Below are 22,943 nucleotides of genomic sequence, written 5' to 3' on the forward strand. Positions count from 1 at the left end.
TTTAATCCCCTCGTCTAAATCATTAATGTACAATGTAAACAGCTGGGGCCCCAGCACAGAACCTTGCGGCACTCCACTAGTCACTGCCTGCCATTCTGAAAAGTACCCGTTTACTCCTACTCTTTGCTTCCTGTCTGACAACCAGTTCTCAATCCACGTCAGCACACTACCCCCAATCCCATGTGCTTTAACTTTGCACATTAATCTCTTGTGTGGGACCTTGTCGAAAGCCTTCTGAAAGTCCAAATATACCACATCAACTGGTTCTCCTTTGTCCACTTTACTGGAAACATCCTCAAAAAATTCCAGAAGATTTGTCAAGCATGATTTCCCTTTCACAAATCCATGCTGACTTGGACCTATCATGTCACCATTTTCCAGATGCACTGCTATGACATCCTTAATAATTGATTCCATCATTTTACCCACTACTGAGGTCAGGCTGACCGGTCTATAATTCCCTGTTTTCTCTCTCCCTCCTTTTTTAAAAAGTGGGGTTACATTGGCTACCCTCCACTCCATAGGAACTGATCCAGAGTCAATGGAATGTTGGAAAATGACTGTCAATGCATCCGCTATTTCCAAGGCCACCTCCTTAAGTACTCTAGGATGCAGGCCATCAGGCCCTGGGGATTTATCTGCCTTCAATCCCATCAATTTCCCCAACACAATTTCCCGACTAATAAAGATTTCCCTCAGTTCCTCTTCCTTACTAGACCCTCTGACCCCTTTTATATCCGGAAGGTTGTTTGTATCCTCCTTAGTGAATACCGAACCAAAGTACTTGTTCAATTGATCCGCCATTTCTTTGTTCCCCGTTATGACTTCCCCTGATTCTGACTGCAGGGGACCTACGTTTGTCTTCACCAACCTTTTTCTCTTTACATACCTATAGAAACTTTTGCAATCCGCCTTAATGTTCCCTGCAAGCTTCTTCTCGTACTCCATTTTCCCTGTCCTAATCAAACCCTTTGTCCTCCTCTGCTGAGTTCTAAATTTCTCCCAGTCCCCAGGTTCGCTGCTATTTCTGGCCAATTTGTATGCCACTTCCTTGGCTTTAATACTATCCCTGATTTCCCTAGATAGCCACGGTTGAGCCACCTTCCCCTTTTTATTTTTACGCCAGACAGGAATGTACAATTGTTGTACTTCATCCATGCGGTCTCTAAATGTCTGCCATTGCCCATCCACAGTCAACCCCCTAAGTATCATTCGCCAATCTATCCTAGCCAATTCTCGCCTCATACCTTCAAAGTTACCCTTCTTTAAGTTCTGGACCATGGTCTCTGAATTTACTGTTTCATTCTCCATCCTAATGCAGAATTCCACCATATTATGGTCACTCTTCCCCAAGGGGCCTCGCACAATGAGATTGCTAATTAATCCTCTCTCATTACACAACACCCAGTCTAAGATGGCCTCCCCCCTAGTTGGTTCCTCAACATATTGGTCTAGAAAACCATCCCTTATGCACTCCAGGAAATCCTCCTCCACCGTATTGCTTCCAGTTTGGCTAGCCCAATCTATGTGCATATTAAAGTCACCCATTATAACTGCTACACCTTTATTGCATGCACCCCTAATTTCCTGTTTGATGCCCTCCCCAACATCCCTATTACTGTTTGGAGGTCTGTACACAACTCCTACTAACGTTTTTTGCCTTTTGGTGTTCTGCAGCTCTACCCATATAGATTCCACATCATCCAAGCTAATGTCTTTCCTAACTATTGCATTAATCTCCTCTTTAACCAGCAATGCTACCCCACCTCCTTTTCCTTTTATTCTATCCTTCCTGAATGTTGAATACCCCTGAATGTTGAGTTCCCAGCCCTGATCATCCTGGAGCCACGTCTCCGTAATCCCAATCACATCATATTTGTTAACATCTATTTGCACAATTAATTCATCCACCTTATTGCGGATACTCCTTGCATTAAGACACAAAGCCTTCAGGCTTGTTTTATTAACACCCTTTGTCCTTTTAGAATTTTGCTGTACAGTGGCCCTTTTTGTTCTTTGCCTTGGGTTTCTCTGCCCTACACTTTTCCTCATCTCCTTTCTGTCTTTTGCTTTTGGCTCCTTTTTGTTTCCCTCTGTCTCCCTGCATTGGTTCCCATCCCCCTGCCATATTAGTTTAAATCCTCCCCAACAGCACTAGCAAACACTCCCCCGAGGACATTGGTTCCAGTCCTGCCCAGGTGCAGACCGTCCGGTTTGTACTGGTCCCACCTCCCCCAGAACCGGTCCCAATGCCCCAGGAATTTGAATCCCTCCCTGCTGCACCACTGCTCAAGCCACGTATTCATCTGCGCTATCCTGCGATTCCTACTCTGACTATCACGTGGCACTGGTAGCAATCCCGAGATTACTACTTTTGAGGTCCTACTTTTTAATTTAGCTCCTAGCTCCTTAAATTCGTTTCGTAGGACCTCATCCCTTTTTTTGCCTATGTCGTTGGTACCAATGTGCACCACGACAACTGGCTGTTCTCCCTCCCATTTCAGAATGTCCTGCACCCGCTCCGAGACATCCTTGACCCTTGCACCAGGGAGGCAACATACCATCCTGGAGTCTCGGTTGCGGCCGCAGAAACGCCTATCTATTCCCCTCACAATTGAATCCCCTATCACTATCGCTCTCCCACTCTTTTTCTTGCCCTCCTGTGCAGCAGAGCCAGCCACGGTGCCATGAACTTGGCTGCTGCTGCCCTCCCCTGATGAGTCATTCCCCTCAACAGTACCCAAAGCGGTGTATCTGTTTTGCAGGGGGATGACCGCAGGGGACCCCTGCACTACCTTCCTTGCTCTACTCTTCCTGCTGGTCTTCCATTCCCTATCTGGCTGTGGACCCTTTCCCTGCGGTAAGACCAACTCACTACACGTGATACTCACGTCATTCTCAGCATCGTGGATGCTCCAGAGTGAATCCACCTTCAGCTCCAATTCCGTAACGCGGACCGTCAGGAGCTGGAGGCGGATACACTTCCCGCACACATAGTCGTCAGGGACACCGGAAGCGTCCCTGAGTTCCCACATGGTACAGGAGGAGCATAACACCCGACCGAGCTCTCCTGCCATGTCTTAACCCTTAGATACACTTAAACTGGTAATAACAATGTTAAAAGTTACTGACCAATATAAGAAGAAAAAGAAAAACTACTCACCAATCACCAGCCAATCACTTACCCCCTAGGCTGTGACGTCACCTTTGGTTTTTTTGCCTTCTCCCTGTAGCTGCACCGGTACGCCTCTCTCCGACCCCGGACTCGCGCTGCTCCGAGCTCCCGCCTCCTCGACTGACTGCTCCGAGCTCCCGCTGGCCTTTATAGGCCTCTCTCCGACCCCGGACTCGCGCTGCTCCGAGCTCCCGCCTCCTCGACTGACTGCTCCGAGCTCCCGCTGGCCTTTATAGGCCTCTCTCCGACCCCTGTGATGCTCTCTGGGGAAGGGCAGACACTTCCCCCATCGGACAAGCAATAACAGCTACCAGATCAGCAGAGCTGTTAAATATCTCGGCTTTCATTGGGTCCTTTCACCTGCCTTGTACAAGCGCAGACAAACCCACCTGATATAATCGCTTTGGCATTTTATTTCATAGAATCATAGAAATTTACAGCACGGAAGGAGGCCATTCGGCCCATCGTGTCCACGCCGGCCGACCAAGAGCTACCCAGCCTAATCCCACTTTCCAGCTCTCGGTGCGCAGCCCTGTAGGTTACGACACTTCAGGTGCACCTCCAAGTACTTTTTAAATGTGGTGAGGGTTTCTGCCTCTACCACCCTTTCAGGCCGTGAGTTCCAGACCCCCACCACCCTCTGGGCGAAGAAGATTCCCCTCAAATCCCCTCTAAACCTCCTACCAATTACTGTAAATCTATGTTCCCTGGTTATTGACCTCGCTGCTAAGGGAAACAGGTCCTTCCTATCCACTCTATCCAGGACCCTCATAATTTTATACACCTCAATTAGGTCTCCCCTCAGCCTCCTCTGTTCCAAGGAAAACAACCCCAGCCTATCCAACGTTTCCCACATTACAACAGTGACTACACTCAAAGTACTTCATTGGCTGTAAAGCACCTTGAGACATCCGGTGGTTGTGAAAGGCGCTATATAAATCCAAGTCTTTCTTTATCCAATCTTTCCTCATGAGCTAAAATTCTCTAGTCCTGGCAACATTCTTGTAAATCTCCTCTGTACCCTCTCTGGTGCAATCACATCTTTCCTGTAATGCGGTGACCAGAACTGCACGCAGTACTCCAGCTGTGGCCTAACTAGTGTTTTATACAGTTCAAGCATAACCTCCACATGCTGGTGAGAAAAGAATAAGTAGAGAGGACAGTCTATGCCAGTCTAGGTGGGTTCGAACTAAGTAGCCGCTAGGAATACCAAGTAGTGTGGGGTGAGGGAGCAGTAGGCCACTGGGTATTGAGTGTAACGGGCACACTATATCCTGAGGTGGTTGTGACGCTTATACACTCTCGGTTTTGGAGCTCAGATGTGTGGCTCTTGGTCTTCTGCAGGTGGTGTTGACCTGGTTTCTGTTTTCCTCCTGAAATCCGCTTGTGTCTTTGGATATATCCGCCTTGCATTGGATTCGGCTGGCCTGCATTGGCATTATTTCCATGTTGGGCATAAGGTGGAACTTGCATTTATTAGAATCATGTCGACAAACAAAAAAAGTTCTCCTTCTCCTCAAACTTTGCTCTCCGTTAACCGGTCAAAATACTTTGGGGGCAAAATTGACCCTTTTTTTTTTTAAGGCCCGGTGATGCGGAGGGGAAGGCCTTTCCGACTGGGGGCAGACAGATGGTGCGCCCCCACCTGGAATTTCCCCGGGCCGGGAGCGGCGCCCCGTGTTTCCGCCCCGCCCAGCGCTCCGACTCGTTGTTGGCCGCGCGCCGACCCCTTTTCAGCCCCGCGAGGGAAATTACCCCGCTGGATTGCAGCCGCCGCCGCCACTCGGTGCCCCCGACAGCTTCGCGCGACGGGAAGCCCTGAAAGGGGAGGGCGCACCGCCGCGGCCGCCATTTTGTTTTGAATGTTGGCCGACTCTGAAGTCGGCCTGACCATGGCGGCCGCTGGTTCTGCCGGGCCACCCACAGGCAGCCCATTACCCCGCTCTTGGATGCCGGGCCGAAGCCCTCCCTGGTGTCCCAGTGGGCGCCAAAGAGACCTCGCAGCGTCCCTCCCCTTTAAGTGAAGAGGCGGGACGTAGCGATGCGTCAGCACGCGCCGCGCCAACAACACTGCCCGCCTTCCGCCCCACTCCCACCTCGCTGTCTCCCCCAGCACCGCCCCATTTATTTTAGCAGCCAAAAATACCCAATTTCCCCCTCTTCCCCCGCCCTATCTGTCCTGGTGGTAATTCGCCATTTAATTTGAATTATCTTACCCGAGCGGGGCGGAGGGCAATTTCGGCCCCGTGTTACCAATTGGCTTCCGACTTTCTGTCGGCGCTGAATCTCAGCGAGGTGCGCTCCCATTAGGGACCAGCAGACCCCGCCCAGTTCCCCAGCAGTTCCCTGCGTCTAACCCTACAGAGTGCGTGTTGTTGGGATATCTGTACCATGGGACCATTAGGGCTCACTGACACAGTCCCCATTGGATGCCCTCACACAGCAGAGAGATATTTAAGGGGGAGCTCGGTAAACACATGAGGGAGAAAGGGATAGCAGGACCATGGTAATGGGGTGAGATGGAGAGGGGTGGGAGGAGGCTGGTGTGGAGCATAAACCCCGGCCCGGAGCGGTGTGGCTGGAGGGTCTGTTCCTGTGCCGTACATTCTCTATAATACTTTTGCCGCGGCCAGCAAAGGATGGTGATACATTGGTGCGTTTCTTGACCCTGAAACGAGTTTCCGGCCACACATCCACGTCATAACTAACACCGCCTATTTCCACCTCTGTAACATCGCCCGTCTCCATCCCTGCCTCAGCTCATCTGCTGCTGAAGCCTCATCCATGCCTTTGTTACCTCTAGACTTAAACTATTCCAACACACTGGTTGGGCTCCTGCGTTCTATCCGATGTAACCTTGAGGCCAGTGGCCCGTGTCCTAACTCGCACCAAGTCCCGCTCACCCATCGCCCTGTGCTCGCTGACCTACATTGGCTCCCGGTTAAACAAAGCCTCGATTTCAAAATTCTCATCCTTGTTTTCAGATCCCTCCATGGCCCTCGCCCCCTCCCTATCTCTGTAACCTCCTCCAACCCCACAAACCCAAACCCCCGAGATATCTGCGCTCCTCTAATTCTGCCCTCTTGAGCATCCCTGATTATAATCGCTCAACCATCGGTGGCCGTGCCTTCTGTTGCCTGGGCCCCAAGCTCTGAAACTCCCTCCCTAAACCTCTCCACCTCTCTACCTCTCTTTCCTCCTTTAAGACGCTTCTTAAAACCTACCTCTTTGACCAAGCTTTTGGTCATTTGCCATAATTTCTCCTTCTGTGGCTTGGTGTCAAATATTTGGTCTTGTAACGCTCCTGTGAAGCGCTCTGGGATGTTTTACTACGTTAAAGGCGCTATATAAATACAAGTTGTTGTTGTTGTGGCCTGGGGCAGAAAGCCTGGTGTAATTTTCCCCTTTGCTTTTTGATGGTAACATGGGTCTAGCAATGGCGATATTAGAAGCTGGTCACGTAACACATTTGTACGACATTGCTTTCTGCTACTCTACTGGGAGGCTTAACATATATTAATGCCCTTCCCTTTGTAAAGCACTCTCAGATCTTTTATCAATTTGGCGTGCACGATATAAATGTTGTTCCCGCCCCCAACCCTTAGTTCCTATAACTTCTTGTTTCTACGTGACTCAATCTACCTTCTCCGAATTTTTTTTATTGTCAAACTTCACACCAGTAACATTCATTTTCTCTCATTGTCCTCTTCTCTAATAATAAATGTGTCAGTGGGGTTAAAAATCCAATTTTTAAAATTTCCTTCTGAATTGGAAAAGAAAGACTTTGGGCCATCCTAAAGTGCTTTACAGCCAATGGAGTATTTTTGGAGTGTAGTCACTGTTGTAATGTGGGAAACACGGCAGCCAATTTGCGCACAGCAAGCTCCCACAAACAGCAATGAGCAGATAATCTGTTTTTGTTATGTTGATTGAGGGATAAATATTGGCCCCAGGACACTCCTCTGCTCTTCTTCAAAATAGTGCCATGGGATCTTTTACTTACACCTGAGAGGGCAGATGGGGCCTCGGTTTAACGTCTCATCTGAAGGGTGGTACCTCTGATGGGGGCCTTGAACCCATGACCTTCTGACTCAGCAGGGAGAGAGCTGCCCGTTGAGCCACAGCCACGTATTCTCCGAGTGAGCTATGACTGCGTTCACAACAGTAACTCGTGCACAAACTGATCTCCGTTCTCCCCCCCCTGCCCCACTTTAAACCCTTAACAATAAACCTCAGATTTCTAGTCCTATATGTGACTGTAGTCATCATCATAGGCAGTCCCTTGGAGTCGAGGAAGACTTGCTTCCGCTCTTAAAAATGAGTCCTTAGGTGGCTGAACAGTCCAATACAAGAGCCACAGCCCCTGTCACAGGTGGGACAGATAGTCGTTGAGGGAAGGGGAGGGTGGGACTGGTTTGCCGCACGTTCCTTCCGCTGCCTGCGCTTGGTTTCTGCACGCTCTCGGCGATGAGACTCAAGGTGCTCAGCGCTCTCCTGGATGCACTTCCTCCAATTAGGGCGGTCTTTGGTCAGGGACTCCCAGGAGTCGGTGGGGAAGTTGCATTTTATCAGGGAGGCTTTGAAGGCGTCCTTGTAACGTTTCATCTGCCCACCTTTGGCTCGTTTGCCGTGAAGGAGTTCCAAGTAGAGCGCTTGCTTTGGGAGTCTCGTGTCGGGCATGCGAACAATGTGGCCCGCCCAGCAATGTGACTGTACAGTAGTGCAGTTCCCTATAAAACCACCCAGGCGGTACATGACTATGAGCAGCGCGACAGGAAATTTCTACACGTTGCGAATGAAAGGCTTGCGATGGTGTTCTCGGGAAGTGCGTGTGTGGCACTGTCCCTGAGGGGGGGGGCGGGGGGAGGCCAGCCTATGGGGGCATTGTTGGTCTTGTAGACTCCCAACAATATGTAGCACACACCTCCAGGAATGTCACCTGCATCGTGCTTCACTTCTCTGGGAAACTTGGTGCCTGTCAAACAATCCGTTGCAATGACCGAGTGGATTTCCTTCCACTCCACTGAGCACAGCTGTGTGAAGCTCGGGTTCCGCACAGGGCCTTCCTGCTTTGAGGTGTATGGAAACTCTGCCAGGGCACAGAATACAAGAGCAGGCAGGTAATGCTTGAACTGTATGAAACACGAGTTAGGCCACAGCTGGAGTACTGCGTGCAGTTCTGGTCACCACATTACAGGAAAAATGTGATTGCACTGGAGAGGGTACAGAGGAGATTTACCAGGATGTTGCCTGGACTGGAGAATTTTAGCGATGAGGAAAGATTGGATAGGCTGGGGTTGTTTTCTTTGGAACAGAGGAGGCTGAGGGGAGACCTTATTGAGGTGTATAAAATTATGAGGGGCCTAGATATAGTGGATAGGAAGGGCCTATTTCCCTTTGAGGGGTCAACAACCAGGGGGCATAGATTTAAAATAATTGGGGGGAGGTTTAGCGGGGATTTGAGGGGAAATTTCTTCACCCAGAGGGTGGTGGGGGTCTGGAACTCACGGCCTGAAAGGGTGGTAGAGGCAGAAACCCTCACCACATTTAAAAAGTACTTGGATGTACATTTGAAGTGCCGTAACCTACAGGGCTACGGACCGAGAGCTGGAAAGTGGGATTAGGCTGGGTAGCTCTTGGTCGGCCGGCGCGGACACAATGGGCCGAAATGGCCTCCTTCCGTGCTGTAAATTTCTATGATTCACCTCTAGGAACTGGGCCATTTTGCTGAAGGAGGGTCATAGGAGTGCTATACCAAGGAGTGCTATATATATATATATATATATATATATATTATTACACACATACTGCTGCAGAACAACAACTTGTATTTATATAGCGCCTTTAACATAGTAAAGTGTTCCAAGGCGTTTCGCAGGAACGTTATAAGAACATAAGAATTAGAAGCAGGAGTTGGCCATTTAATAAGATCATGGCTGATCTTCGACTCAACTCCACTTTCCCACCGGATTTTCTCATATCCCTGTAATAAACACACAATCTGACAGCGAGCCACATGAGATATTAGGTCAGATGACCAAAAGCTTGGTCAAAGAGGTCGGGTTTAAGTGGCAAGTAACATTCGTGCCACACAAGTGTCAGGGAATGACCATCTCCAACAAGAGAGGCAACGGTATTACCATCACTGAATCCCCCACCATCAACATCCTGGGGGTCACCATTGACCAGAAACTTAACTGGACCAGACACATAAATACTGTGGCTACAAGAGCAGGTCAGAGGCTGGGTATCTGCGGCGAGTGTCTCACCTCCTGACTCCCCAAAGCCTTTCCACCGTCTACAAGGCACAAGTCAGGAGTGTGATGGAACACTCTCCACTTGCCTGGATGAGGTGCAGCTCCAACAACACTCAAGAAGCTCGACACCATCCAGGACAGAGCAGCCCACTTGATCGGCTCCCCATCCCCCACCTTCAACATTCACTCCCTCCACCACCGGCGCACCGGGGCTGCAGTGTGTACCATCGACAAGATGCACTGCAGCAACTCGCCAAGGCTTCTTCGGCAGCACCTCCCAAACCCACGACCTCTACCACCCAGAAGGACAAGGGCAGCAGGCGCATGGGAACACCACCACCTCCACGTTCCCCTCCCAGTCACACACTATCCTCACTTGGAAATATATCGGCCGTTCCTTCATCGTCGCTGGGTCACAATCCTGGAACTCCCTCCCTAACAGCACTGTGGGAGCACCTTCACCACACGGACTGCAGCGGTTCAAGAAGGCGGCTCACCACCACCTTCTCAAGGGGCAATTAGGGGGATGGGCAATAAATGCCGGCCTTGCCAGCGACGCCCACAATCCATGAATGATAAAAAGCTATTTTCTAGTGGGCAAGTCCAGAACAAGAGGGCGTAATCTTAAAATTAGAGCTGGGCTGATGTCCGTGGTGATGTCAGAAAGCACTTCACACAAAGGGTGCTGGAAATTTGGAACTCTCTTTCATAGAAACATAGAAAATAGGTGCAGGAGTAGGCCATTCAGCCCTTCGAGCCTGCACCACCATTCGATAAGATCATGGCTGATCATTCACCTCAGTACCCCTTTCCTGCTTTCTCTCCATACCCCTTGATCCCTTTAGCTGTAAGGGCCATATCTAACTCCCACTTGAATATATCTAATGAACTGGCATCAACAACTCTCTGCGGCTGGGGGTCAATTGAGAATTTCAAGTCTGAGGTTGATAGGATTTTTGTTAGGCAAGAGTGTTAAGCGATTATGGAACCAAGGTGGGTAGACGGAGTTACGGCACAGATCAGCCATGATCTGACTGAATGGAGGCAGGCTCGATGGGCTGAATGGCCTGCTCCTGTTCCCATGTACCTCAGCTCGTCGCGATGGAGATGGAACCAAGCACGATGAAGAAAAGTCGATTCATAACCTGATTGGTCAGGCAGGATGTGTCTGCAAATGAGCTGTGCGATTGGACAAGGTTTTGCAAATGCAGCAACCTTCTGAATCCAGGCTTTTGATTGGCAAGCTTTCTAAAAACGTGCATCCACCTCCGGAAAAGGAGATAAACGAGAAAAAAGAAATTAAATTATAATTTTATTCGGTAAAAAGATTGCGAGATGGGATTGAGTATGATAGGGCAAAAAGTGAAATGAAAGTTGAGAAGGACTTTGTGTAAGAGAGCAAGAGATCGGGACTTTCTTCAGCATCATACTCTCAAAGCTGACAGTCAGGGCCACTGAGAGAGGACCAGGAGCAGGAACCCTGACCAAGGATCGGGAGCAGGAACCCATACTTTGTAAGGATCAGGATCCGGATTAGGAACTCTGACTGTATGAGGATCGGGATTGGGAACCCTGACCAAGGATCGGGAGCAGGAACCCGGACTTTGTAAGGATCAGGAGCAGGAGCAGGAACTCTGACTGTGTGAGGATCGGGATCGGGAACCCTGACCAAGGATCGGGAGCAGGAACCCTGACCAAGGATCGGGAGCAAGAACCCAGCCTGTTGGGTTTGCCTCATTACTCGGATTGTAGTGGCCCTGTTAATGTCCTGGCTAAGGTTAGCGAATTCAACACAAACATAATACATAAAGGGAAGTTAGATAAACGCATGAGAGAGGAAGGAACAGAAAGTTATGTTGATGGGGTGAGATAAAGAGGGGTGGGAGGTGGCTTGTGTGGAGCATAAGCACCGGCATGGATGTAGGATTCCAGTGGGACCCTGGTTCCAAATGGTTCGACGTTGACCCATGTTGGGGACAGTGATTTAACTTTATTCAGCACAAGCAAGACTTAATACAGTACAGTGTTCGAGCAGCAGTTTACGGAGTATAATTGAGACTTATGTTGCCACACATACTGTGTAGAAGCTGCAACAGTGAGTAGACAGCACCCTGTGTGTGTGTCTCATTGTTCCTCGCCTCCTGGGTGTCTCATAGAATCAGAAATTTACAGCACGGAAGGACCCATCGTGTCCGCACCGGGCTCTTAGATTCTTCCTGAAATCCTCGTGCTCCTGAAATCTTCTACACTTCTTATACCCTTACTCAAAATCACTGGCTGACACCAGACCCAAAATCCAATCGTAAAGATGCCACGTTCATAGCACCCTGACTTACGCAGGTTTCTGGTCTGCTGACACTCTTGCATCATCTGTTGTTGACCAGAATAGAAGTTTACAGCACAGAAGGAGGCCATTCGGCCCATCGTGTCGGTGCTGGCTGACAAAGAGCTACCCAGCCTAATCCCACTTTCCAGCTCTTGGTCCGTAGCCCTGTAGGTTACAGCACTTCAAGTGCACACATCCAAGTATCTTTTAAATGCGGTGAGGGTTTGTGCCTCTACCACCCTTTCAGGCAGCGAGTTCCAGACCCCCACCACCCTCTGGGGTAGTTGTGGCAACACAAAAGGAAAATGTCTCCATTGGTTGAGATATGGCCCCTGTTGTAGGCCTCGGGTTTTATAATTTACTGCGGGTGTTATAACATTACAGCACAACTCTAACTGCCCCTGACCTTGGTTCCCAGGCTAGCTTCAGTCTAACCCGACCATCTCTTTCTCATCCCAAGTTGTCTGATTACAGCTTACTCTCAGACTTTTAAGCAAAAGAAAAAGATGTTACATAATTCTGATAACACTTGCATGCAGTTGATGATCACATACATACGTTTAATCCTTAAACACAATTATAGATCTATTACATTGCAGCAAGGATGATCGAGACGGCAAGCGAGCCCCAGGTGGGCAGAGGAAACGTTTCAAGGACACCCTCAAAGCCTCCCTGATAAAATGCAACATCCCCACCGACACCTGGGAGTCCCTGGCCAAAGACCGCCCTAAGTGGAGGAAGTGCATCCGGGAGGGCGCTGAGCACCTCGAGTCTCGTCGCCGAGAGCGTGCAGAAACCAAGCGCAGGCAGCGGAAGGAGCGTGCGGCAAACCAGTCCCACCCTCCCGTTCCTTCTACCACCGTCTGTCCCACCTGTGACAGAGACTGTCGGTCCCACATTGGACTCTTCAGTCACCTGAGAACTCACTTTTAGTGTTGAAGCAAGTCTTCCTCGACTCCGCGGGACTGCCTCTGATGATATCTATTACTGATGGTTTGAAGATACCAAAACACGTATTGGGGGGGGAAAAAAACAACTAACCTGCAACTCATAACAGTCCCTGTCTCTTGCCTCTTGCCTCTGTCCATCCATTAATTCTCTCCGTTTTTCCTCCCAGACTGACTTGCTCTGCTAGCAGGCCTGGTTGAAGTTTGCATTTTTAATATTTGTCAAGCATGTTCTATCTTCCATTTTGAAATCTAACCGGGTCTACCCAATGCACATTGCACCAATTTAAAAGCATGATTATTCAACAATCAGTGTGCATTGATTAACTGCTCTGTAATACAGACTTAAACCTGCCATTGATAACGCTCATCTCATTTCGCCCATGTTAGCTAGTGGGAATCGGAAATGGAGATTTCTCAGGATTCTTGCACAGACCAGTTGGGCCGAATGGCCTGTTTCTGTGCTGTACGTTCGATGTAAGCCAGGAATCAAAGCTGCGATGTTTGGGCTTTGTACTTCATGAGACAATGCATTTACTAATTAATCTATTGAAGAAGACAGACTTGCATTTATATAGCGCCTTTCACGACCACTGGACATCCCAAAGCGCTTTACAGCCAATGAAGTACTTTTTGGAGTGTAGTCACTGTTGTAATGTGAGAAACGCGGCAACTAATTTGCGCACAGCAAGCTCCCACACGCAGCAATGTGATCATGACCAGATAATCTGTTTTTGTTATGATGATTGAGGGATAAATATTGGCCAGGACACCGGGGATAACTCCCCTGCTCCTCTTCGAAATAGTGCCATGGGATCTTTTGCGTCCACCTGAGAGGGCAGACGGGGCCTCGTCTACAACGTCTCATTCAAAAGACGGCACCTCCGACAGTGCAGCACTCCCTCAGCACTGCACCGGAGTGTCAGCCTAGACTTATGTGCTCAAGTCCCTGGAGTGGGACTTGAACCCACAATCTTCTGACTCAGAGGCGAGAGTTCTACCCACTGAACCACGGCTCACACCTTGAGGTGAGCTCAGAGTTGTGACTTTATCAGCAAACGTCCCCGTGTGTGTGTGCGTGTGTGCGTGTGCGTGTGCGTGTGCGTGTGTGTTTGTGTGTGTGTGTGTGTGTGTGTCCAGGTCCAGCTGCATTTGGAGGAAGCACGACTTTCATATTGCTGCCTCCCTGCCTGCCGGATGTGCACTGACCCTTGCACTTCCAGTCTCCGAGCTGCTTTGTGTGTGTGTGTGTGTGTGAGTATGAAAGTCTAAAGGGCAGGATTTGCATTGTGTTTAGTAATAGGCCTCTGGTTCCCAGGGATATTCCAGTGGGTAAATAAAAAAAAATACAAATGCTGTATTTACACAACAAAGGGCCAGGATTAGACACACAGCCTGGGTTCCAGTCACGGGATGCATTCGATTATTAGCCTGCCAAACCCCTTTGCTTTTTCAACTAACAGTGAATTCTTCCGAATGCAAATTTGGCACCAGGAAACTAGAGACAGGGAGAAGAAGAAATACAAACAGAAAAGCTCGGTGCTACGAGTGATTTAATTTACGGCATTGTGCCAAGCCAGCTGACTGCATCGCGTTTAAACAACCGTGTTGCATATAAACATCGAAAGTTACAGCACAGAAGGAGGCCATTCCGGGCCATCGTGTCCGAGCCGGCCGACAAAGAGCAGCCCTGAAGGTTACATATAAACCCATGAACAATGACGGAAAGGTAAAGAGCACCCAGCCCAACCAGTCCGCCTCACACAACTGCGACACCCCTTATACTGAAACATTCTACACTCCACCCCAACCGGAGCCATGTGATCTCCTGGGAGAGGCAAAAAGCAGATTTAAAAACCTGGGGGAAAAATGGAGGACAGACTGGGTGCTTCTGAAAGCACAGGGGTAAGATCATCCCCCCCCCCCCCCGCCCCGGGTTCGTCCTTAGGTTGAAGTCTCTGGGAAACGGCTGGCGTTCTGCTTATTGCCCGCCCTGCATTACCGCCCAACACCGCGTTATACCCCCGGGTAAGTGGCGGCTCACAGCACTTCAGCTCTGATGGAGCGAGAGGTTGGACAGCCGGCTCCCATTCCGATCTTCATCATTCTGGCCGTGGATTTTTTTTTTATCACTGGCCGTTGTGGCCCTTCACTCAACACCACAGAGATTCCCAGCCAGACCGAGACGTACAAGTCAGAGAAATGTATGGCACAGAAGGAGGTAATTCGACCCATCGTGTCCGCACTGACCACAGGAGCTGTCCAGCCTAATCCCAATTCCCAACTCTCGGTCCGTAACCCTGCAGGTTACACCACTTCAAGTGCATATCCAAGTACTTTTTAAATGTGGTGAGGGTTTCTGCCTCTACCACTCTTTCTGCCAGTGAGTTGAGTAGGTTGGGCCTCTACTCATTGGAATTCAGAAGAATGAGAGGTGATCTTATCGAAACATATAAGATTATGAGGAGGCTTGACAAGGTGGATGCAGATAGGATGTTTCCACTGATGGGGGAGACTAGAACTAGTGGGCATGATCTTAGAATAAGGGGCCGACCATTTAAAATGGAGATTGGTGTGTATCTGTAAAGTATGCACTCCCATGTTCCGCCACCAGGGAGCTCATCCCCTGAAGTTCCAAGGGATCCCAGCATCCCTTGGGAGCACTATATATAAGCCGGCCCCTAAGGCCTGTTCCTCACTCTGGAGTGTCTTAATAAAGACTGAGGTCACTGTTACTTTAACCTCCCTGTGTGCAGCCTCATCTGTGTTCGGAACACAATAACTGGCGACGAGAATACGAATCCAACGCAAAGATGCAGCAAACTGTGGGCATCCTGGAGAAGTTCTCGGAGGGTGAGGACTGGGAAGCCTATGTCGAACGGCTAGACCAGTACTTTGTAGCCAACGAACTGGACGGAGAAGGAAGCGCTGCAAAAAGGAGAGCGGTCCTCCTCACGGTCTGCGGGGCACCGACCTACAGCCTCACGAAGAATCTTCTGGCTCCAGTGAAACCCACAGATAAGTCGTATGAGGAGCTGTGTATACTGGTTCGGGAGCATCTTAACCCGAGGGAGAGCGTGCTGATTGCGAGGTATCGGTCTACACATGCCAGCGATCTGAAGGTCAGGAAGTGACGAGCTACGTCGCCGAGCTAAGGCGACTTGCAGGACAATGTAAGTTTGATGGCTACCTGGAGCAAATGCTCAGACTTTTTTTGTACTGAGCATTGGCCACGAGACCATCCTACGAAAACTTTTGACTGTAGAGACACCGACCCTCAGTAAGGCCATTGCGATAGCACAGGTGTTTATGTCCACCAGTGATAATACCAAACAAATCTCTCAGCACACAAGTGCTAGCAATGTTCTTAAATTAATTGGAACTGTGTTTGCGAGCAGAAATGTACAGGGCAGAACCCACGAGTCTGCAACTGCCAGCAGGCCTCAGGTGACCCAGATGACTCCGAGCTCCCAACAAAGGATGAATGCAAGACAATTCACACTTTGTTGGCGTTGTGGAGGCTTCCATTCAGCCTATTCATGCCGCTTCAAAGGGTATGTTTGTAAGAGCTGTGGAACAATGGGGCACCTCCAACGGGCTTGCAGATGAGCTGCAACCTCTGCAAAACCTGCTAACCACCACATGGCAGAGGAAGATCGGTCCATGGTGGATCAAAGCAATTTCGAGCCTCAGAGACAGGAGGCAGAGGCTGAAGTATATGGGGTGCACACATTTTTGACGAAATGTCCAACTATTATGCTAAACATAAAATTGAATGGCTTACCCGTATCCATGGAACTGGACACTGGCGCTAGCCAATCCATCATGAGTAAAAAGATGTTTTAGAGACTGTGGTGCACTAGGCATTCAGACCAGCCCTGAGCCCCATCCACACGAAACTGAGACCGTATACCAAAGAGCTTATCACTGCCCTGGGCAGCGCCAGGGTCAAGGTCACCTACGAGGGCACGGTGCATGAACTGCCACTCTGGATTGTCCCGGGCGATGGCCCCACACTGCTTGAAAGGAGCTGGCTGGGCAAAATCCGCTGGAACTCGGATGACATCTGAGCGCTATGGCGATGAGGCCTCATGTACCCAGGTTCTTAACAAATTTCCTTCCCTTTTTGAGCCAGGCATTGGAAACTTTTCCGGGGCCAAGGTGCGGATCCACTTGGTCCCAGAGGCACGACCCATTCACCACAAGGCGCGAGCGGTACCTCACATGATGAGGGAGAGAGTGTAAATAGAGCTGGACAGGCTGCAACACGAGGGCATCATCTCCCCAGTGGAATTCAGCGAGTGGGCCAGCCCGATCGTTCCAGTACTCGAAAGTGAAGGCACGGTCAGGATTTGCGGCGATTATAAAGTAACTATTAATCGTTTCTCGCTACAGGACCAATACCTGCTACCTAAGGCAGACGACCTATTTGCGACGCTGGCAGGAGGCAAGACATTCACCAAGCTCGACCTGACTTTGGCCGACATGACGCAGGAGCTGGAGGAGTCTTCGAAAGGCCTCACCTGCATCAACATGCACAAGGGACTGTTCATCGACAATAGATGCCCGTTTGGAATTCGGTCGGCTGCAGCGATCTTCCAGAGAAACATGGAGAGCCTACTCAAGTCGGTACCACACACGGTGGTCTTTCAGGACGACATATTGGTCACGGATCGGGACACCGCCGAGCACCTACAAAACCTGGAGGAGGTCCTCCAGCGACTGGATCGCGTAGGGCTGCGGCTGAAGAGGTCGAAATGCGTCTTCATGACAACAGAAGTTTTTGGGGAGAAAGATCGCGGCGGACGGCATTCGGCCCACAGACGCCAAGACAGAGGCTATCAGGAACACGCCCAGGCCACAGAACGTCACAGAGCTGCGGTCGTTCCTGGGACTCCAACTATTTTGGTAACTTCCTACCAGGGTTTAGCACCCTTTTAGACCCTACATGTGTTATTGCGCAAAGGTGAGAACTGGGTATCGGGAATAAAACAAGTAATTGCTTTTGAGAAAGCCAGAAACATTTTATGCTCCAACAAGCTGCTTGTATTGTATAACTCGTGTAAAAGACTTGTGCTAGCATGTGATGCGTCGTCATATGGAGTCAGGTGCGTATTACAACAAGCTAATGTTGCGGGGAAGTTGCAACCTGAGCTTGTCTAAGGCCGAGAGGGCCTACAGCATGATTGAGAAAGAGGCATTAGTGTGCGTGTTCGGGGTAAAGAAAATGCATCAGTACCTGTTTGGCCTCAAATTTGAGCTGGAAACCGATCACAAGCCCCTCATATCCCTGTTCGCTGAAAACAAGGGGATAAATACTAATGCCTCAGCCCGCATACAAAGGTGGGCACTCGCGCTATCAGCTTATAACTATACCATCCACCACAGGCCAGGCACCGAGAACTGTGCGGATGCTCTCAGTCAGCTACCATTGCCCACCACGGGGGTGGAAATGGCACAGCCTGCAAACTTGTTGATGGTGGCACAGCCCGTAGACTTGTTGATGGTCATGGAAGCATTTGAAAATGATAAATCACCTGTCACGGCCCGCCAGATTAGGACTTGGACCAGCCAAGATCCTCTGCTGTCCCTAGTAAAAAAAAAACTGTGTACTGCATGGGAGCTGGGCCAGCATCCCCGTTGAAATGCAAGAGCCAATCAAGCCGTTCCAGCGGTGAAAGGACGAGCTGTCCATTCAGGCAGACTGCCTGTTGTGGGGTAACCGCGTAGTGCTACTCAAAAAAGGCAGGGAGACGTTCATCTCGGATCTTCACAGCACACACCCGGGTATAGTAATGATGAAAGCAATAGCCAGATCCCATGTGTGGTGGCCTGATATCGACTTTGACTTAGAGTCCTGTGTACGGCAATGCAGCGTGTGTGCTCAGTTGAGCAACGCACCCAGAGAGGCACCACTAAGTTTGTGGTCCTGGCCCTCCAGACCATGGTCGAGGATCCATGTCGACTATGCGGGCCCGTTTCTCGGTAAAATGTTCCTGGTGGCGGTGGATGCTTTTTCAAAATGGATTGAATGTGAAATAATTTCGGGAAGCACCGCCACCGCCACCATTGAAAGCCTGAGGGCCATGTTTGCCACCCACGGCCTGCCTGACATACTGGTCAGTGACAACGGGCCATGTTTCACCAATGCCGACTTTAAAGAATTCATGACCCACAATGGGATCAAACATGTCACCTCGGCCCCGTTTAAACCAGCCTCCAATGGGCAGGCAGAGCGGGCAGTACAAACAATAAAACAGAGCCTTAAACAAGTCACAGAAAGCTCACTCCAAACCCATCTGTCCCGAGTACTGCTCAGCTACCGCACGAGACCCCACTCGCTCACAGGGGTGCCCCCGGCTGAGCTACTCATGAAAAGGACACTTAAAACCAGACTGTCGCTGGTTCACCCCAACCTGCATGATCAGGTAGAGAGCAGGCGGCAGCAACAAAATGTAAACGATGGTCGCGCCACTGTGTCACGGGAAATTGATCTGAATGACCCTGTGTATGTGCTAAACTATGGACATGGTCCCAAGTGGATCGCGGGCACGGTGATAGCTAAAGAAGGGAGTAGGGTGTTTGTAGTCAAACTAGACAATGGACAAATTTGCAGAAAGCACCTGGACCAAACGAGGCTGCGGTTCACAGACTGCCCTGAACAACCCACAGCAGACACCACCTTTTTCGAGCCCACAACACACACCCAAAGGATCAACGATACCACCCCGGACCAGGAAATCAAGCCCAGCAAGGCCAGGCTCACCCAGCAGCCCTGCAGGGCCAACAACACGCCAGCCCAGCGAGGGCACAGCCAACACACCAGAACAGACATTTGTACCGAGGCAGTCCACCAGGGAAAGAAAGGCTCCCGACCGCCTCACCTTGACTTTGGCGGAGCGGGGGGGTGATGTTGTGTATCTGTAAAGCATGCACTCCCATGTTCTGCCACCAGGGAGCTCATCCCTTGAAGTCCCAAGGGATCCCAGCATCCCTTGGGAGCACTGTATATAAGCCGGCCCCTAAGCCCTGTTCCTCACTTTGGAGTGTCTTATTAAAGACTGAGGTCACTGTTACTTTAACCTCCCTGTGTGCAGCCTCATCTGTGTTAGGAACACCATAGAGATGAGGAGAAATTTCTTCTCAGAGGATTGTAAATCTGTGGAATTCACTGCCTCAGTGAGCTGTGGAAGCTGGGACATTGAATAAATTTAAGACAGAGATGGACAGTTTCTTAAACGATAAGGGGTTATGGGGAGCGGGCAGGGAAGTGGAGCTGAGTCCATGATGAGGTCAGCCATGATCTTATTAAATGGCGGAGCAGGCTCGAGGGGCCGAATGGCCGACTCCTGCTCCTATTTCTTATGTTCTTATGAGTTCCAGACCACCACCCTGTGAGTGAAAACAATTCTCCTCAACTCCCCCCTCATCCTGCTACCATTTACTCTGAATCTACGTCCCCTGGTTATTGACCTCTCCGCTGAGCCCGGAGCTTGCGTGTTGCTTTTGTTTGAACAGCGAAGTGTGAGAAAATCTCCTGCGTGTCCAGTTCTGAGGCTGCCCCGCTCTATAAACAAACCCATTCACAATAGAATCACAAAACTGCTGTCGGTGGTAAGTTGTGTATTATAAATGGGCTATCAATTGCTACAGCTAAAGGTTATAACAATAATTTGGATTTGTATAGTATCTTTAGCACGGTAAAATGTCCCAAAACACGTCACAGGGGCGTAATCAAATAAAAAGATTAACACTGAATCAAAGACCAGTTAGGACAGGCGACTAAAAGCTGAGTCAAAGAGGTAGGTTCTGTGAAGGGTCTTAAAAGAGGAAAGGTCTAGGGAAAGAATTCTGGAGCTAGAGGCCAAGGCCGATGAAGGCACGACGGGCAATGGAGATTGTGCAAGAGTATTTATATAGCGCCTTTAACGTAGTGAAATGTCCCAAGGAGTGTTATGAGATAAAGCAATTTGACACCGAGCCGCATAAGTAGAAATTAGCGCAGGTGACCAAAAGCTTGGTCAAAGAGGTAGGTTTTAAGGAGCGTCTTGAAGGAGGAGAGAGAGGTAGAGAGGTTTAGGGGAGGGAGTTCCAGAGCTTGGGCCCCAGGCAACAGAAGGCACGGCCACCAATGGTTGAGCGGTTATAATCAGGGATGCTCAGGAGGGCAGAATTAGAGGAGCGCAGACATCTCTGAGGGGTTGTGGGGCTGCGGAAGATTACAGAGATAGGGAGGGGCGAGGCCATGGAGGGATTGCTTAACCGGGAGCCAATGTAGGTCAGCGAGCACAGGGGGTGATGGGTGAGCGGGACTCGGTGCGAGTTAGGACACAGGCAGCCAAGTTTTGGATCACCTCTGGTTTACGTAGGGTAGAATGTGGGAGGCCAGCCAGGAGTGCGTTGGAATAGTCCAGTCTAGAGGTAACAAAGACATGGATGAGGGCTTCAGTAGCGGATGAGCTGAGGCAAGGGCGGAGACGGGTGATGTTATGGAGGTGGAAATAGGCGGTCTGAGTTATGCTGTGGATATGTGAATGCAAGCTCGTTTCAGGGTCAAATATGACACCCAGGTTGCAAACAGCCTCAGACAGATGTTGGGGAGAGGGATGGAGTCAGTGGCTGGGACTGAAAACAATGGCTTCAGTCTTCCTAATATTCAATTGGAGAAAATTTCTGCTCATCCAGTACTGGATGTGGGACAAGCAGTCTGACAATTTAGAGACCGTGGAGGGGTCGAGAGAAGTGGTGGTGAGGTGGGTGTCTTCAGTGTATATGTGGAAACTGATGCTGTGTTTTCGGATGATATCGCCAAGGGGCAACATGTAGATGAGAAATAGGAGGGGGCCAAGGATAGATCCTTGGGGGACACCAGAGGTAACGATGTGGGGGGGGGAAGAGAAGGCGTTGCAGGTGATTCTCGGGCTACGATTAGATGGATAAGAATGGAACCAGGCGAGTGCAGTCCCACCCAGCTGGACGATGGTGGAGAGGTGTTGGAGGAGGAGGGAGTGGTTAACCGTGTCAAAGGCCGCAGACAGGTCGAGAAGGACGAGGAGGGATAGTTTACCTTCGTCACAGCCACAAAGGATGTCATTTGTGACTTTGATGAGAGCCGTTTCGGTACTGGGGCAGGGGGCAGAAACCGGAGTGAAGGGATTCAAACATGGAGTTCCGGGAAAGATGGGCACGGATTTGGGAGGCGACAACACGTTCATGGACTTTGGAGAGGAAAGGGAGGTTGGAGATGGGGCGGTAGTTTGCAAGGACGGAGGGGTCGAGGTTTTTTTTTGAGGAGAGGGGTGATGGCTGCAGATTTGAGGGCAGAATTGGAAGAGCACAGAGATTTCGGAGGGTTGCAGGGCTGGAGGAGATTAGAGATGGGGAGGGGAGAGAGTCCATGGGAGGGATTTGAACACAAGGATGGGAATTTTAAAATTGAGATGTTGCTGGACCAGGAGCCAATGTAGGTCAGCGAGCACAGGGGTGATGGGTGAGCGGGACTTGGTGCGAGTTAGGACACGGGGCAGCGAGCACAGGGGTGATGGGTGAGTGGGACTTGGTGCGAGTTAGGACACGGGGCAGCGAGCACAGGGGTGATGGGTGAGCGGGACTTGGTGCGAGTTAGGACACGGGGCAGCGAGCACAGGGGTGATGGGTGAGCGGGACTTGGTGCGAGTTAGGACACGGGGCAGCGAGCACAGGGGTGATGGGTGAGCAGGACTTGGTGCGAGTTAGGACATGGGGCAGCGAGCACAGGGGTGATGGGTGAGCGGGACTTGGTGCGAGTTAGGACATGGGGCAGCGAGCACAGGGGTGATGGGTGAGCGGGACTTGGTGCGAGTTAGGACACGGGGCAGCGAGCACAGGGGGTGATGGGTGAGCGGGACTTGGTGCGAGTTAGGACACGGGGCAGCGAGCACAGGGGTGATGGGTGAGCGGGACTTAGTGCGAGTTAGGACATGGGGCAGCCGGGTTTTGGATGAGCTCAAGTTTGTGGAGGCTGGCCAGGAGAGCGGTGAAATTAATGTTCCTTATCATTTTCTTTTCCTGGTGTACGGCCCCTTTAACGGGCCGTACAGGCCACTCGTGCGCGGTTATTCCCTTCACGGAGCCGGTGAGAGTTCTGCGCAGCACCTTCAAACCACTCAGCGGCCGCACAGTTTAACGGAAGCGTTGGTTGGAATCGTCCAGTTGAGAGGGAATGAAACCTCTGATGGGTGATGGTTTCAGCAGCAGAT

At 50.4% G+C, this 22,943-nt stretch overlaps 1 protein-coding gene across 1 annotated transcript in view; it reads left to right on the forward strand.

Annotated features, from left to right (window-relative positions):
* The window catches only part of LOC139235114 (inositol polyphosphate-5-phosphatase A-like), a 93,793-nt gene that overhangs the window by 11,310 nt on the left and 59,540 nt on the right, over positions 1–22,943 (forward strand). The gene's annotated exons all lie outside the window — the stretch shown is intronic.

This window comes from Pristiophorus japonicus, chromosome 22, assembly GCF_044704955.1.
Source record: "Pristiophorus japonicus isolate sPriJap1 chromosome 22, sPriJap1.hap1, whole genome shotgun sequence".
Lineage (NCBI taxonomy): Eukaryota > Metazoa > Chordata > Chondrichthyes > Pristiophoridae > Pristiophorus > Pristiophorus japonicus.